Source organism: Hyperoodon ampullatus (genome assembly GCF_949752795.1).
Source record: "Hyperoodon ampullatus genome assembly, chromosome: 6".
Lineage (NCBI taxonomy): Eukaryota > Metazoa > Chordata > Mammalia > Artiodactyla > Ziphiidae > Hyperoodon > Hyperoodon ampullatus.
The window spans coordinates 71102081-71119942 of NC_136919.1; the positions used below are offsets into that span (position 1 = coordinate 71102081).

A 17862-nucleotide genomic window follows, 5' to 3' on the forward strand; every position below is an offset into this window, starting at 1 on the left:
ATATGCATGACAAGCAATAATTCAAAAGATCTCCTAAGAAACCTGGCGCCATGGATTATATACGAATAGCAAGCAGAGAAAAATGTAAATTCTTCAGCAAATTTATCTCCTTTCCCTATTTTTCGTCCTAGGAACACATTTTGAGCCACTCCTCAGAATCATTCTTCATGATGACTACATAGGAAAAGGTGAAAATAAAGATGGGGGAAAGTCTTTGAATAGATCTCTGAAAGTGCTGTGCATCATGGGGGAGGGGCGGAGTGACCCTTAAGATTTCATTTCAAAACCATCACACTCCAATCTTATACTACCAAGAAATTTTTTTATATTAACAAGTGATGAGTTTGCCTATAGAAAATAAAATTGCACAGGATATTTAACTAATTCTACTATTGAAGTACTTAACATTATCTTTTGCTATTGACATTCAAAAAATCTAAAGTTATTTAAATCAGTATGAATTTAAGCTCATACTGATTTTTAAAATACTATCATTTTAGAAGAATACTATTTTAGACATTCTAATGAAATAATTCTGTAAAGATTATAATGCATCAGATAAAAAATAAACCACTTATGCATAAGCAAGAATCAGGAATACATAAACATGGAAATGAAATTTAATTTTCTAGACACTTAAGTATTTTCTATTTTGGATGGATTTCCACTTCCACATTAACCATCATAAATCAAACGAACTTGTACCATAATTTACTATCTTCTTCTCTGGTCATTCCCCAGGGTGCTGAAATCCTCTCCGAACAAATCTTTCCAAGTTAAACCTTTGTTAAATCAATATATCTAATGGTTGCCTATAAACAAAGGGTGAGAGGTAGAGGAAGGAAAGTAGTATCAAAGGAGAGAAATAACTCCTACCATGAAGACTGTTCTTAATACAATGTTATTTTTATTGACCACCATAATCAGCCACACTGTGAAACTTATTACAATGAAAGGCATACTTATATTATTATTAATAATTTAAAATGTTCCAGGTAATAAATATATTCCAATTATCACTGAATATTTGCCTTAAAAAAGTCTGTGGGAAGGAGAGTTGGGGGTAAAAGCAGGAATAATATTTTTTAACAAGACAGGCTACTACTCTGATTCTCTTGTTTATATATATTTTATATACAAAGTAGTATCCATCCATTACAAAAGCTTAAAAAACATTATTCTAAGTTCACTTTTTCAAAATATTAAGTTATAAAATCCAGACTCACCTTTAATTCTATCTTTTCTGTTCTGGTCAATTATCCACAGATGTGATAATCAGCCCTTAAATTAATTTTTTCTTGGGTATTCCAGTTCTCAAATGATTCACCCTAGGCTATGGACTGCCATTATGAGTGACAAACTTCTCTTGGTATGCAAATTTGATACAGATAAAACCACAATTTAACCATTGTTAAATTATTAACAATTAAAGGCCAAAAATAGATTAGGAAGAGAAGAAAAGATCTTAAGTTAGCAAAAATCCATTCATCAAATACAAAAAATAAGACCTCATAATAAAGCCAAAAAAAAAAGGCAAAAGAGAAACGGAAAAACCAAAGTCAGATCCAAGTTTAAAAATAAGAAAAACGGGACTTCCCTGGTGGTCCAATGGCTAAGATTCCACGCTCCCAATGCAGAGAGCCCAGGTTTGATCTCTGGTCAGGGAACTAGATCCTACATGCTGCAACTAAAGACGCCGCATGTCATAACAAACATCCAGCGTGCCACGACTAAGACCTGGCTCAGCCAAATAAATAAATAAATATTTTTAAAAAAGAGAATAAAAAGGGAAATTAAATAGAATAATTAAATTGTGTAATTGACACAAAGATCTGCTTATGTCTCTAAATTGTTGACTTGTTCATTTTATCTTCAAACATTTGAATACCTCCTGCATGCCAAATACTATATAGGACCTGAAAATGAAGAAACTAATAGAAATATTCCCTGACCTAGAACTCACAGTACAGTTTCACAGGAGCCTTTGTTGAAACAAAGTCAGGAAATGGACCCAACTATATACACAGTTTAAAACACTACCATTTCACAACAGCAGAAAAAAGATGGATTATTCAACAGATAGTGTTGGAACAATCAGACAATGATCTGAAGGAAAAGGATGGATTCCATCTTATACCTTGCACCAATATAAATACCAGCTGGATCAACAAAACATGGGAGAGTTTCAAAAACATGATTTCAGGGATGAGAGGGACCTAATGAAGTATGATTAAAAACAAAAAAAAGACTGATAACTGACAGAAAGGACTGAAAAAAATGAAAAATAAAAAATGTATGCATGGCCAAAAAAAATATTACACTATAAAGAGACGCAAAAAAGATAAAAATACAACATGGAGAAAATATTTACAATGCATTTCCCAAACACAGAGCTATGTTCCCTAGTATAAAAAAAACTCTCACAAATCAAAGTAAAAGGTCAACAATCCAAAAGAAAATGAGCCAGGATGAGAGTGAACAGTTCCCAGGAAAAGAAAATTTAAAGTTAAAATAATAATGAGATTCCATTTTTCACATCTCAAATTGGCAAAGATCAAACCATCTGAAAAGTGTAGAAAAGTATAAATTGGCATTTCTATAGAGATAAATTTGGCAATATTTATTGAAATTAATAACACATACCACTTTTAAATCAGCAATTCCTCTTCTATTTATTTAACCTATATTTATGGACACATACACACAAACTGACTTATGTACAAAAATACTTACTACTTTTTGAAGTCTAAAACATTTAAATGTGTCACCTGTTCAAAAAGGACATAAAATTTTTAAGATCAGAAAAATTATTATTTTTTATTAGTCATCCATTTTATACACATCAGTGTATAAATGTCAATCCCAATCTCCCAATTCATCACACCAGAACCCCCACCCCCCGCCACTTCCCCCCTTGCTGTACATATGTTTCTTCTCTACTTCTGTTCAGCAAACCAGTTCATATGTACCATTTTCTAGGTTCCACATCTATGCATTAATATGCGATATTTGTTTTTCTCTTTCTGACTTACTTCACTCTATATGACGGTCTCTAGATCCATCCATGTCTCTACAAATGACCCAATTTTGTTCTTTTTTATGGCTGAGTAATATTCCATTGTTTATATGTACTACATCTTCTTTATCCATTCGTCTGTCAAAGGGCATTTACGTTACTTCCATGACATGGCTATTGTAAATAGTGCTGCAATGAACATTGGGGTGCATCTGTCTTTTTGAAGTATGGTTTTCTCTGGGTATATGCCCAGTAGTGGGATTGCTGGGTAATATGGTAATTCTATTTCTACTTCTTTAAGGAACCTCCATATGGTTCTCCAGAGTGGCTGTATCAATTTACATTCCAACCAACAGTGCAAGAGGGTTCCCTTTTCTCCACACCCTCTCCAGCATTTGTTGTTTGTAGATTTTCTGATGATGCCCATTCTAACTGGTGTGAGGTGATACCTCATTGTAGTTTTGATTTGCATTTCTCTAATAATTAGTGATGTTGAGCAGCTTTTCATGTGCTTCTTGACTACCTGCATGTCTTCTTTGGAGAAATGTCTATTTAGGTCTTCTGCCCATTTTTGGATTGGGTTGTTTGTTTTTTTAATATTGAGCTGCATGAGTTGTTTATATATTCTGGAGATTAATCCTTTGTCCGACGATTCATTTGCAAATATTTTCTCCCATTCTGAGGGTTGTCTTTTGGTCTTGTTCATGGTTTCCTTTGCTGTGCAAAAGCTTTTAAGTTTCATTAGGTCCCATCTGTTTATTTTTGTTTTTCTTTCCATTACTCTAGGAGGTGGATCAAAAAATATCTTGCTGTGATTTATGTCAAAGAATATTCTGCCTATGTTTTCCTCTAAGAGTTTTATAGTGCCCGGGCTTATATATAGGTCTCTAATCCATTTTGAGTTTATTTTTGTGGATGGTGTTAGGGAGTGTTCTAATTTCATTCTTTTACATGGAGCTGTCCAGTTTTCCTAGAACCACTTACTGAAGAGACTGTGTTTTCTCCATCGTATATCCTTGCCTCCTTTGTCATAGATTAGTTGACCATAGGTGCGTGGGTTGATCTCTGGGCTTTCTATCCTGTTCCATTGGCCTTTATTTGTTTTTGTGCCAGTACCATATTGTCTTGATTAGTGTAGCTTTGTAGTGTAGGCTGATGACAGGGAGTCTGATTCCTCCAGCTCCGTTTTTTTCCCTCAAGACTGCTTTGGCTATTCGGAGTCTTTTGTGTCTCCATACAAATTTTAAGATTTTTTGTTCTAGTTCTGTGAAAAATGCCACTGGTAATTTGATAGGGATTGCATTGAATCTATAGATTCCTTTGGGTAGTATAGTCATTTTCACAATATTGATTCTTCCAATCCAAGAAAATGGTATATCTCTCCATCTGTTTATGTCATCTTTAATTTCTTTCATCAGTGTCTTATAGTTTTCTGCATATAGGTCTTTTGTCTCCCTAGGTATTTTATTATTTTTGTTGCAATGGTAAATGGGAGAGTTTCCTTAATTTCTCTTCCAGATTTTTCATCATTAGTGTATAGGAATGCAAGAGATTTCTGTGCATTAATTTTGTATCCTTCAACATCACCAAATTCATTGATTAGCTCTAGTAGTTTTCTGGTGGCATCTTTAGGATTCTCTATGTATATTATCATGTCATCTGCAAACAGTTTTACTTATTCTTTTCCAATTTGTATTCCTTTTATTTCTTTTTCTTCTCTGATTGCCGTGGCTAGGACTTGCAAAACTATATGGAATAACAGTGGTGAGAGTGGACATCCTTGTCTTGTTCCTGATCTTAGAGGAAATGCTTTCAGTTTTTCACCATTGAGAATGATGCTGTGGGTTTGTCATATATGGCCTCTATTATGTTGAAGTCAGTTCCCTCTATGCCCACTTTTTCTGGAGGGTTTTTATCATAAATGGGTGTTGAATTTTGTCAAAAGCTTTTTCTGCATCTATTGAGATGATCACGTGGTCTTTATTCTTCAATTTGTTGATATGGTGTATCACACTGATTGATTTGCGTATATTGAAGAATCCTTGCATCTCTGGGATAAATCCCAGTTGATCATGGTGTATGACCCTTTTGATGTGTTGTTGGATTCTCTTTGCTAGTATTTTGTTGAGGATTTTTGCATCTATATTCATCAGTGATATTGGTCTGTAATTTTCTTTTTTTGTAGTATCTTTGTCTGGTTTTGGTATCAGGGTGATGGTGGCCTCATAGAATGAGTTTGGGAGTGTTCCTTCCTCTGCAGTTTTTTGGAAAAGTTTAAGAAGGATGGGTGTTAGCTCTTCTCTACATGTTTGATAGAATTCACCTGTGAAGCCATCTGGTCCTGGACTTTTGTTTGTTGGAGATTTTTAATCACAGTTTCAGTTTCATTACTTGTGATTGGTCTGTTCATATTTTCTATTTCTTCCTGGTTCAGTCTTGGAAGGTTTATACCTTTCTAAGAATATGTCCATTTCTTCCAGGTTGTCCATTTTGTTAGCATAGAGTTGCTTGTAGTAGTCTCTTAGAATGCTTTGTATTTCAGTGGTGTCTGTTGTAACTTTTCCTTTTTCATTTCTAATTTTATTGATTTGAGTCCTCTCCCTCTTTTTCTTGATGAGTCTGGCTAATGGTTTATCAATTTTGTTTATCTTCTCAAAGAACCAGCTTTTACTTTTATTGATCTTTGCTATTGTTTTCTTTGTTTCTATTTCATTTATTTCTGCTCTGATCTTTATGATTTCCTTCCTTCTGCTAACTTTGGGTTTTGTTTGTTCTTCTTTCTCTAGTTCCTTTAGGTGTTAGATTGAGATTTTTCTTGTTTCTTGAAGTAGGCTTGTATAGCTATCAATTTCCCTCTTAAAACTGCTTTTGCTGCATCCCATAGGTTTTGGATCATTGTGGTTTCATTGTCATTTGTCTCTAGGTATTTTTTGATATTCTCTTTGAGTTCTTCAGTGATCTCTTGGTTACTTAGTAACGTACTTTTAGCCTCCATGTGTTTGTGTATTTTATGTTTTTTTCCGTGTAATTGATTTCTAATCTCATAGCGTTGTGGTCAGAAAAGATGCTTGATATGATTTCAGTTTTCTTAAATTTACTGAGGCTTGGTTTGTGACCCAAGATGTGATCTATCCTGGAGAATGTTCCATGTGCGCTTGAGAAGAAAGTGTAATCTGCTGTTTTGGAATGGAATGTCCTATAAATATCAATTAAATCTATCTGGTCTACTGTGTCATTTAAAGCTTGTGTTTCCTTCTTAATTTTCTGTTTGGATGATCTGTCCATTGGTGTAAGTTAGGTGTTAATGTCCCCCACTATTATTGTGTTACCATCGATTTCCTCTTTTAGAGCAGTTAGCAGTTGCCTTATGTATTGAGGTGCTCCTATGTTGGGTGCATATATATTTATAATTGTTATATCTTCTTCTTGGATTGATCCCTTGATCATTACGTAGTGTCCTTCCTTGTCTCCTGTAACGTTCTTTATTTTAAAGTCTATTTTATCTGATACGAGTATTGCTACTCCAGCTTTCTTCCATCCCCTCACTTTCAGTCTGTATGTGTCCCTAGGTCTGAAGTGGGTCTCTTGTAGACAGCATATATATGGGTCTTGTTTTTGTATCCATTCAGCAAGCCTGTGTCTTTTGGCTGGAGCATTTAATCCATTCACGTTTAAGGTAATTATCGATATGTATGTTCCTATTACCATTTTCTTAATTGTTTTGGGTTTGTTATTGTACGTCTTTTCCTTCTCTTGTGTTTCCTGCCTAGAGAAGTTCCTTTAGCATTTGTTGTAAAGCTGGTTTGGTGGTGGTGAATTCTCTTAGCTTTTGCTTATCTGTAAAGCTTTTGATTTCTCCATCAAATCTGAATGAGATCATTGCCAGTTAGAGTAATCTTGGTTGTAGGTTCTTCCCTTTCATCACTTTAAATATGTCATGCCAGTCCCTTCTGGCTTGTAGAGTTTCTGCTGAGATATCAGCTGCTAACATTATGGGAGTTCCCTTGTATGTTATTTGTTGTTTTTCCCTTGCTGCTTTCAATAATTTTTTTTGTCTTTAATTTTTGCCAATTTGATTACTATGTGTCTTAGTGTATTCTTCCTTAGGTTTATCCTGTATGGGACTCTCTGGCACTTCCTGGACTTGGACTTGGATGGCTATTCCCTTTCCCATGTTAGGGAAGTTTTCCACTATAATCTCTTCAAGTATTTTCTTGGGTCCTTTCTCTCTCTCTTCTCCTTCTGGGACCCCTATAATGTGAATGTTGTTGTGTTTAATGTTGTCCCAGAGGTCTCTTAGGTTGTCTTCATTTCTTTTCATTCTTTTTTCTTTATTCTGTTCCCATCAGTGAATTCCACCATTCTGTCTTCCAGGTCACTTATTCGTTCTTCTGCCTCAGTTATTCTGCTATTGATTCCTTCTAGTGTAGTTTTCGTTTCAGTTATTGTATTGTTCATCTCTGTTTGTTTGTTCTTTAATTCTTCTAGGTCTTTGTTAAACATTTTTTGCATCTTCTCGATCTTTGCCTCTATTCTTTATCCAAGGTCCTGGATCATCTTCACTATCATTATTCTGAATTGTTTTTCTGGGAGGTTGCCTATCTCCACTTCATTAAGTTATTTTTCTGGGGTTTTATCTTGTTCCTTCATCTGGTACATAGCCCTCTGCCTTTTCATCTTGTCTATTTTTCTGTGAATATGGTTTTTGTTCCACAGGCTGCAGGACTGTAGTTCTTCTTGCTTCTGCTGTCTTCCCTCTGGTGGATGAGGCTATCCCAGAAAAGTTATTGAAGGAACTCTGGGAACCTGGTACTTAAAAAATTAGATATAATAAATTTCCAGTCATCATAAATATTTTGATTTTACCTTCAGTTAAATATTAGACCAAGATGAGTCCTCATTTTGTCATAATGCTATAATAATGGCTTGATTATTCAACATGAAGAATCCTTTTACTGGAACCATTTTTCAGCTCATTTCTGTATTGAAGTTGAGACTGAGTGCCATATTAGTTCTGTTTGGAATCCTCCTTGAAGACTTGTCCATCATAGTCAAGACCAGGGCTCAGAGTTTCTAAAAAAGATTTTAGAAGATGAATTAAATTTAGTCAGATGTAGGCTTGGCAGCTACCAGGAGCAAGACTTCTAGGATGGTGGGTGACCTTGCTGAGTCAACTGTCTGGGATTGAATCCTTCTTTGCCAATTTAACTAATGTGGTGTCCTCATCTGGCAGTCCGGTGGTTAAGACTCCGCACTTCCACTGCAGAGCGCAGGTTCAATCCCTGGTCGGGGAACTAAGATCCTGCAAGTCTTGTGGTGCGGCCTGCTAGTGTTGGAGGGTCTCCTGCAGAGGTGGCAGGTGGCTGTGGCTCACCGTGAGGACAACGACACTGGCAGCAGAAGTTCTGGGAGGTACTCCTTGGCGTGAGCCCTCCCAGAGTCCGCCATTAACCCCACCAAAGAGCCAGGTAGCAGGACGTAAGTATTTTAAGAGAGAATAAAAAGAAGAGACAAATAGAGACAACTCTTCCAAAGAGCTTTGCTCCAAAGGCAGTAGAAATGGGGCAGTAGCTTGAAGACAGTATGGAGTCAAGTAATGGTATAAATTAGGAATTGGCAAACTACAGCTCACAGGTCAAATTCAGACAGTTACCTGTTTTTGTAAAGAAAGCTTTACAAAACTGCCTGTTTTGTAAATAAAGCTTTACATGTCTCTTTATTTATAGCTGCTTTTGCACCACAATGGCAGAGTTGAGTAGTTGTATTAGAGACAATCTTGCCTGAAAAGCCCAAAATATTTACTCTCTGTTCTTTAAGAGAAATACTGCCAAATCCTGGTTTAAATCAGTGACTCTCACAGTTTGGTACCCAAACCAACATCATCAGCATCACTTGGGAACCTATCAGAAATGCAAATTCTCAGGTCCCACTACAGACCTACTGAATCAGAAACTCTGGGCACGGGGCCCAGCAATCTGTGTGTAAACAAGACCTCCATCTAGGTAATTCTGATTAAGAACTACTGGGGGGGGGGGGGCTTACCTGGTGGCGCAGTGGTTGAGAGTCCGCCTGCCGATGCAGGGGACACAGGTTCGTGCCCCGGTCCAGGCAGATCCCACATGCTGTGGAGTGGCTGGGCCCGTGAGCCATGGCCGCTGAGCCTGCGCGTCCGGAGCCTGTGCTCCGCAACAGGAGAGGCCACAGCAGTGAGAGGCCCGCATACCGCAAAAAAAAAAAAAAAAAAAAGAACTACTGGGTAAGGGAACAGTTCTAGTAAAGCCAGGAACAGATAGGGACCCATCGGGAGTTTGTGTTCACAAATTTAAAGGGCCTTGAAGAGATTTAATGGAAACTTAACAGGCCTCAAGGAGGCTGTCAGTGAGGGCTTAAAGGAAAATGAGGAAAACGCTATTGAAAGCTAAATAAAAGGAGACCCTTGTTATATAGTAAAGTTTAGCAAAACTATCACCTATGGTAACATGGAAAATAAAACATATAGTTAATAAATTAAGAAGATTCTAGGTAGAATGTTGAAGAAACAGCTAGCTTCTTCTATCTGCCTTTATAAGTGAAAGAGCAGCAAGAGGAAATAAAAAATGAGCTATTCGCTTTCTGAGTGGAATTTCAATGAAATGTAAAGGGCTAAGAACAGTCTTTTCAGCCAGCAAAATGTTCTTAAAGAAAGGGCCTCAGGCTTCCCTGGTGGCGCAGTGGTTGAGAGTCCGCCTGCTGATGCAGGGGACGCAGGTTCGTGCCCCGGTCTGGGAAGATCCCACATGCCGCGGAGCGGCTGGGCCCGTGAGCCATGGCCGCTGAGCCTGCGCGTCCGGAGCCTGTGCTCCGCAATGGGAGAGGCCACAACAGTGAGAGGCCCGCGTACTGCAAAAAAAAAAAAAAAAAAAAAAAAAAGAAAGAAAAAAAAAAGAAAGGGCCTCAAGGCAAAAACCAAATCTAGAGTGGGACCACTGTTCAGACCTCAGAAAGATCTGAATCAGTACCTCACAGATCCTTTCAAACAAGAGATTACCTTAGGATCTTAAGGATATTGTTCTACAGCAGCTTCACAGAAGCCTAAGGTAGGAAAAAGTTCCTCTCAAAACAGATTTGTGGGTATGACTTTCCTCTGATGGAGTAGATTATGAACTGACACACAGGAAGTCCACAAAGTTTTTACTGGAGTTACATTAGCTTAGAATGAAAGGGACAGTAATAATATAAAATAAAAGGAGGCATTTGGACCCCAAACTACTACAGGCAGGAAGCAAGCTCAGAAGCTTACTCAGTGGCAAACAAGATCAGTTCTTCTGGGGAAAAAAAAATGATTCAGAAGGTGAAGCCAAAGACCAAAAGAAGATGCCATGGCCCACTAAGAACAACTTCCAGGGAACAGGACTGAACCCTAATCAAGGAACTGCCATCATGCACACAGCCAGGTTTCGGAATTGCTATAGAATGCCGTGTGACTCCCTTTTTCCCTCTTTTTTGAACAGGAATGTCTAATGCAGTTAATGCATGCCTTTCCAATCTTGTAGTTTAATTACATGGGGGCATATTACTTGTCTTTTCACAGGTCTTCAGTTAAAGAGGAATCATTCTCAAGAAACCATACCCAAGGAACCTCATCTTCATCTGGACCTGATTTCAATGATGAGATACTGGATTTTGAGTGATGTCATTATGGGATGTGAATTAGAGGTCTCTGAGGAAGGAGTTAGTGTATTTTGGACGTAGCAGGGATGTGAAGTGTGGCAAAATGGCAATTATGGCAATAATATTGTCCAGAGATAGCCATAACAAAATCTCCCATCCCATGTTTTCTTCCACAGTGTGACCTTGCCGCTCCCCAATTTATACCGAGGGCTAACCTGATTAGGTCCACCAAACCTAACCTGACTCACTTGATTTTAATCGCCTGCCTTTAGTTGATTTTAAAATCCATATAGCTAACAGTCATTAGCCAAGCAATATATCTAAACTCCCAACAGCTTTCTCATAGATAACACCTTAGACTATAAGTCACTATAATAATGCTTGCCTAAGTTGTTTTTCAGGAACTTAGAGCTAGTTCTTGACCAGCTCAAACCAGCTGAGACCACCACCCGTTCAACTGGGACTGCCTGATTGTCCAATGGATCACCTTTTCATGTCAGAAGACCAATAGCTCCACCCTCAGATCATGCTAATGCCACCATTTTCTGAACATGCACCCTATGAAGAAGCATGTAGCTCAGTTGTGCCTGTGCAGAACTTCAATCACTGCACTTTTTTCCTGCTTCCAATCACCTTTCCCCATGCCTCAGACCACCGTTCTCCTTTATTCCATAAATATCCCAAGCGCTTCACCTTCGGGAAGGCAGATTTGAGATTTGTTCTCCAGTCTCCTCATTTGGCTGCCCCATGAGTAAACATTTTCTCTGCTGCAAACCTCAGCATCTCAGCATGTGGCTTCCTGCACATCAGGCAAAGGAACCTGGTTCGGTAACACAAGCAGAGTCTATTCCCCACCCCCACCTCACCATGTTCACTGAAATACTCACTTTTAAACCCTGACTCACCAGGTAAGAAAGCCAACTACCCTGAGGCCCTGATATTTTAAGGAAGTCCAAGCCACATGTACGTGTCCCAGTTAAGAGCCCCAGCTGAGATCTCAGTCAACAGCCAGTGTCAATTACCAGTCATGTGAGTGAAGACACCTCCAGATGATTCTAGCCCTCTACCTTCAAATTACCCCCAGCCAGCAACTCTTCCCAACTGAGGTCCTAGACACTGTAGAGTGGAAACAAGTCATCTCTGGTGTGCCCTATCTGAAATAGTGACTCATAATATGAGTCTAATAAAGTAGTTATTTTTCATCACTAAGTTTTGGGGTGGTTTTGTCACAAAGTAATAGCAACTAAAATATATACTAATGGAAATGATCCAGTAGAGGGAAAAATTGAGAATGCAAGAATAGGAGAGAGAAATACAGTGCTAAAGTCCTTGAAGGCAAAAGGGGATGGTTTCCTCTACCCAAATAGATGAAGAAGCCTTACAAGGGACACTGAATAGTACATACATTGTAAAGGAGGGAAGGGCAGAGTACAGGTACAGATACAGAATTGGAGGAAAGGGGCCTATTGATGGTGGATTGTGTTATTTACACATATGGAGCTAAGTAGCAGAAGACATTGTTTTATGATTTGAAAGTGGTTTCCTGGAGAACAACAATCAGAGATGGTGGGGAGGGGGGCAGAGGCAAGGGGCTGCTGTTTTTTGTTATAAACATTTAAACCATTTACTTCTTAAACTTTATGCACACTTTACCATGTGATTTCACCTTTTTAAAGTAAACAGTTTTTTAAAAAATTTAGTCCACTCCTTCATTTTCCAAATGAGGAAAAGAACAAGACTCACTGATTATGTGACTTGCTCAAAATCACACACCATATTGACAGCAGTCAGTCCTTGATCCCCTGATTTCCAAAACAGTGTACTTCCTCACATCACACTACCTTTTATATTATAAAAAATATTACCTACTGGCATATTTCATAATCAGAATTTATTAAAATAACTTAGTAAGCAATAATGAATGCCCTATTCTCAAGGACTGATACCAAAAAAGGCAGAAGAGTGTCCTTGGGAAGATCAAAATACTCATTCAAGCAAAACAAATAGCCCATGGACTATCTCTACCTCATTCACCTTTAGAGTAGCTATACTGTACAGGCTTCAAAAACAGATAACACTTCCTTTGTCCTTTCCAATTCTCCTAATCTGAATACTCTTAATTATGCTACCTTCGGTTTTATAAGTTATCTACCAAGAATTTCTCTTTCCTTTTAGTAATTAATACCTTATCATTTTATTCAGATCTTACCAGTACAACTGCACCTAGAGGTTATCTGTCTAAACTGACAGACCAATGAATGTCTAATGCTAACCACTGAATGTCTACTCATTCAAATAATATAAATGCAGGGCTAATGCCCATAAGGAATATGGGCCCCTGTGTAGTGTGATATGAAAGGACACAGATTAATGACAAACATTCTGTCAAAAAATACCTCCTAGTCTTTATTGTGTCTAAAATTCTCATCATTAGTCCCAGGGATGGAGAGCTTTGAATAGAAGTCTCCACTGATCAACCAAAAGTCAAATTCAACAGTTTTTTGTTATATTAGGGAGAACAAAATATTTGCAATGGTTATTTCTGCATGGGGAAACCATAAGCTGTTTTCTTCTTTCTTCTGCTTTTCTAGGTTTTATATTAGGAAAAACAGCAGTATACATTTTTAAGACCTTTTTTCTTTCTTTTTTTTTAAATGAATTAATTTATTTATTTTTGGCTGCATTGGGTGTTCGTTGCTGTGCACGGGCTTTCTCTAGTTGTGGCGAAAGGGGGCTACTCTTCATTGCAGTGTGCAGCCTTCTCATTGCGGTGGCTTCTCTTGTTGCAGAGCACGGGCTCTAGGAGCACAGGCTTCAGTAGTTGTGGCACGTGGGCTCAGTAGTTGTGGCTCGAAAGTTCTAGATGCATGCTCAGCAGTTGTAGCGCACAGGCTTAGTTGCTCCGTGGCACGTGGGATCTTCCCAGACCAGGGCTCGAACCCGTGTCCCCTGCATTGGCAGTCAGATTCTTAACCACTGCGCCACCAGGGAAGTCCCAAGACCTTTTAAAATTCTGATTCTTCTCACTTCTTGGCAGTGATCAACAATGGTAAACTTGTTAATCAACCCCAACTTCTTAACCTACCCACCCACTTGCTTCTCACGCTGACTGCTCCATCTTTGTGGCCTTTGCCAATTCCTCTTCTTTCATCCATTCTCTAATTATGTGCAGTTCCCAAGGCTCAATCTCAGATGTGCTGCTCTTCTCTCTAAGCATAATTCCAGCCTTAAATTTCTCTACTGAGTTCTAGTCATATTGTCCCACTGTCTGGCTATCTATTTTCACTTACTTACCCCACTGTCACCTCAAACTCAACATATCCGAAATATAAGCCCAGTTGTCTGTATCCCGTCACCCAGCTACTAATACCTCATACCTATTTCTGTCAGTACTGTCATTAATAAAACCCTAGTTTTTTTGTCACCAACTAGGTGAGTAACTTTGGCCACATTTTTAAACCTCTCTGGGTTTCCTAATGCACATGTTCTCAGATATCTTAAGAGTTTCAACACTCTCTGATTTCCTCTGTCACTGAGGATCAAAACTTCAGTCATTTTTGATTACTCCTCTCCCTCCCCCCACTACATCCTCCTTTCTTATTCAGTCCAGAATTAAGCCTTGTGTGACATCTCTCCAGTCTTATTTTCACTAAAGCCAAATCCTCATTACCTCAGGCCCAGATTATTTTCCTAGCTTTATCACTTTTCTTTCCAACTCATACTCTACCCACTGCTGGTGCCACTGTGATTTTCTTAAAATACTTTTTTAAGCAAGTTCCTTCTCAATCAGAAACTTTTAAAGCTTGTCTATTACCTATGAAGCAAAGTGTTGATACATTCTTCTCATCCTAGTACTTAAAACCATCCATAATCTAATTCCAATCTACATTTCCAACCTGATTTCTTACTACTCTGATTCTAAGAGGTTGATATGACTTTCAATATTCTAGGCTGAGGATAAGAGTCCCGGGATTCAGGTGGTAAAAGTGGGGGAAGCAGAGATATGAATGACAAAATAAATATGAATAGGACATGTTGAATGGATTAATATATGAGGTAAATGAAAGAGGTAGTTTAAAGATGACATCTAATTTAAAGCCTATATGGCTGGGAGAGAAGGAAATTGCAAAGGGGTATAAAAAGATGATTTTCATTTAAGGTATGTTAAGTTTAAGGAGATCGTCAAAAATACTAGTAGAAAAACAGTACTGGCAAAACCAGAAAGTAACTAGAATGACAATCAACAAGATTAGTCTAAAACGAAAGAGCTAGACAGAAGCTATAAAGATATTAAATAGGAGAGTAAATATACTAAGCTATGATCAGCTAGTAATGGCTTTATCAATAAATTTATAACTGGCTGTATCAATAATTGTATCAATAATTTTGGTGGGGAGGGGAATCAATTACTGACCAACATTAAAAAATGCAGTTTTCCCATTTAAAAAAATTTATCAGAAAATCCAACCAAAAGCTAAGGCAAAGGTTCCCAAACTTTCTCCATTTAGGAAATCCTTAGTCTTAGTAATTTTTTCATAGCACCCTTAGGCCAAAAGAAATATTTAAGTAGGTGGGTTCAAACCACTTAAGTGTTAATGTTCTTATAACTTAGTGCTTGTTGGGCACTGTACAAACTCTCAAACCTGGAATCAAATTGGACAACATGACACTCTAGTATCCTGTTTCATACAGTAGTTGCTTTTTATCAGAGCAACCTCTAAAAATACAGCTTTGCAAAAACATGACATTGTAGAAAGGAATGTGTCAATCCAATGTTGAAACTGTGAACTACCTCAAACTATCAGTTCATGCTTGAGTTCAATGGCACTCTGGGCCACCTCAGCACACAGTTTGGGAAACTGGGAACAAAGAAAAGGGGCCTAAAAAAGAGAAGAATAAAAAGCAATGCGAGAGGAGCAAAAGAAAGTTCTTATTAGCATGGTTAACCACAAGAGGGCAGCACAACAGTTGGTAGGGGCAGCACAAATGTGGGGGGGAGGGGGGTGGGGAGAGATGATAAGGGTCAAACCTTTCCATAAAAAGGCTCTAAGACCCCTTAACCACTTCAAGACATAAAAGTCCTTTTTCTCCTTATACTAAAGAGGAAGAAACACTGGTCACTGTCAGATCACCTTATGCAGTCATTGTGCCCTTCTCTGAATATCCTTTGCCTGCCCAGCCATGACTTTCACAGTAGCCAAGCAATGTACTACTTCGCATGCATAATCTTATTCAATCCTCACAACAATCTTATAAGAAAGTGAGGCTCAAAGAGATTTTAAATAATACCACTATTAAGTGGCAGGAACACCAGAGTTCAAACCCAGATCTGACCCCAAAGCCAATGTCCTTCCCTACTCTGCCTCAAAAGCATCTCACCTTTCAGCAATAACCAGGTGAAGTAGAGAAAAGACCATGTTCCCATCCTATACCTGAGACACCTGTCTCAAATCACCAGGAAAAACCAGTAAATGAAACAAACTATTCCTTAACAGGTCCCTAAAACATGCTAAATAACTCCAAACACAGGACACTCAGAGCCAAAACAAGCATTATATGCTTAACTAGTCAGCAGTACTGTAGCTTTCCTGTACAGGTAAATACTTGTTAAAGCAAATGTTGGACACATCTGCTTTGCAGATATGTTACACACTAAAAGATATGTGCACATACAAGCAAGTGATTCTCATACCTAACGTGGTAAAAGGTGAAGGGGGTAGGGAAAGGTAGGCCAAAGGTTGATTATTCATCTTCATAACTATTGGGTGTTATATCAGAATATCTGCAGTAGCCCAACAACTCACTTGTACAAACCTATTATGAAACCAAAAGCAATCGTCATAGCTCTTATTCCCACTTGTAGTTTCCTTCTCCACATTTTTCCTCCCCTCTGTGACATACTCAGCTGCCCCTATCCTTTCATTCAGAGAAAAGGAGTTTCTCCTGGCAGATTAATAACCACCGGAAAGCAAAATGGGTAAATTCAACCGACACAGCAAACTTAAGCAGATAAAACCATTCACGAAGCATTCAGTGTGGTAGCAGAAACCCCAGCAAGGGCAGCTAACGTGTCCTCTCAATAGGTATCTCTTATTACTTGAAAATGTTCCTCGTTCAAAGATTAACAATCTTTGGCTGCCTGAGGAGAAAGGGTAACGGACAACGTTTTCTCTGCAAAGAAAGACAATGTACCATCAGCAGAGAAACAAACAATTAACGTTTCTTAAAGGATCCAAGAGCAACAACAACCCCCAAAATTACCCTCCCAGAGCAATATTCAAAGTTCAGTACTGCCATTTTCAAAGGAGTAAGCAACAATGAGCCCTGCCTGTCGACACACGCTTCCAACCTTCCTACGCACAACAGCTCGAGACACCCTCGTCTTTACTGCAGCGAAAAAAGACAGCAGCCAGGATCGCATACCCACCTTCGCGGGAAGGGGAGGAAGGGCCTCTTCTGCAAAAGAGAAACAGATCACATCTTGTTGCCTTGCCTGCTTCCGAAACCTAAAAAAAAAAAAAAAAAAAAAAAAAAAAAGCAGCAGTTAGTACCGCAGAAATCCAGGGGAAATAGATGCTCTTTTCTAGGCTGTTCAGATATCTAGAAAATTTTAAAGAGGGATAAGTAAAAGGGGAGGAGGAATATCAGACACATAAGGATGCAAATATCAACGCAAGACACTCTGTTGTAGGTTCCCTTTTAAAGAGGAGGATTTTCTTGCCGAGAAGTTTACTGCCACTAGCGAAGGGAAAGCGGGGATCAGCAGGTGGGAGGGAGGGTGAAGAGAGAACTGCTGCCCTCCACCCGGAGCCCAGGCAGCGATAACACCCACCCGCTGCACGGATCAGGCGACGAGGACGCGCCCCGAGGCCGCAGGGACTGCTCCTACCCGGCGCCTCCGCCCGGCCACGATCTTCGAAGCCCCTGGAGCGGGCAAGGGTCCGAGCGTCCGCCAGGCTGGGCCCTCGGGGGCCCTCCCGTGCGGGTTCTGCTCCCACTCACATCCCTCGGCGGCGAGGGCCGGGCCTCTCCCTGCGCGGCGATAGCAGCCCTCCGCCCTGACGCGCGCCGCAAGTCCGGGCCCCGGGGCCGAGTGGCCGAGGCGGCGGCACGAACTGACGAGCGAGCCGGGAGCCGGCCCAGCCTCTCAGCGCCCAGGGAGGCCGTTAGCGGAGGCCGCTTCTTGCCCCCTTCTG

At 39.2% G+C, this 17862-nt stretch overlaps 1 long non-coding RNA gene across 1 annotated transcript; it reads right to left on the reverse strand.

The window, feature by feature from the left end:
- Window positions 1-7279: 7279 nt before the first annotated feature.
- LOC307054967 lies at window positions 7280-17598 on the reverse strand. Its single transcript, XR_013810959.1, has 3 exons — window positions 17556-17598; window positions 17094-17172; window positions 7280-8089 (listed from the first exon to the last, which is right to left on the reverse strand). It is a non-coding gene; the product is annotated as an uncharacterized lncRNA (long non-coding RNA).
- Window positions 17599-17862: the final 264 nt, after the last annotated feature.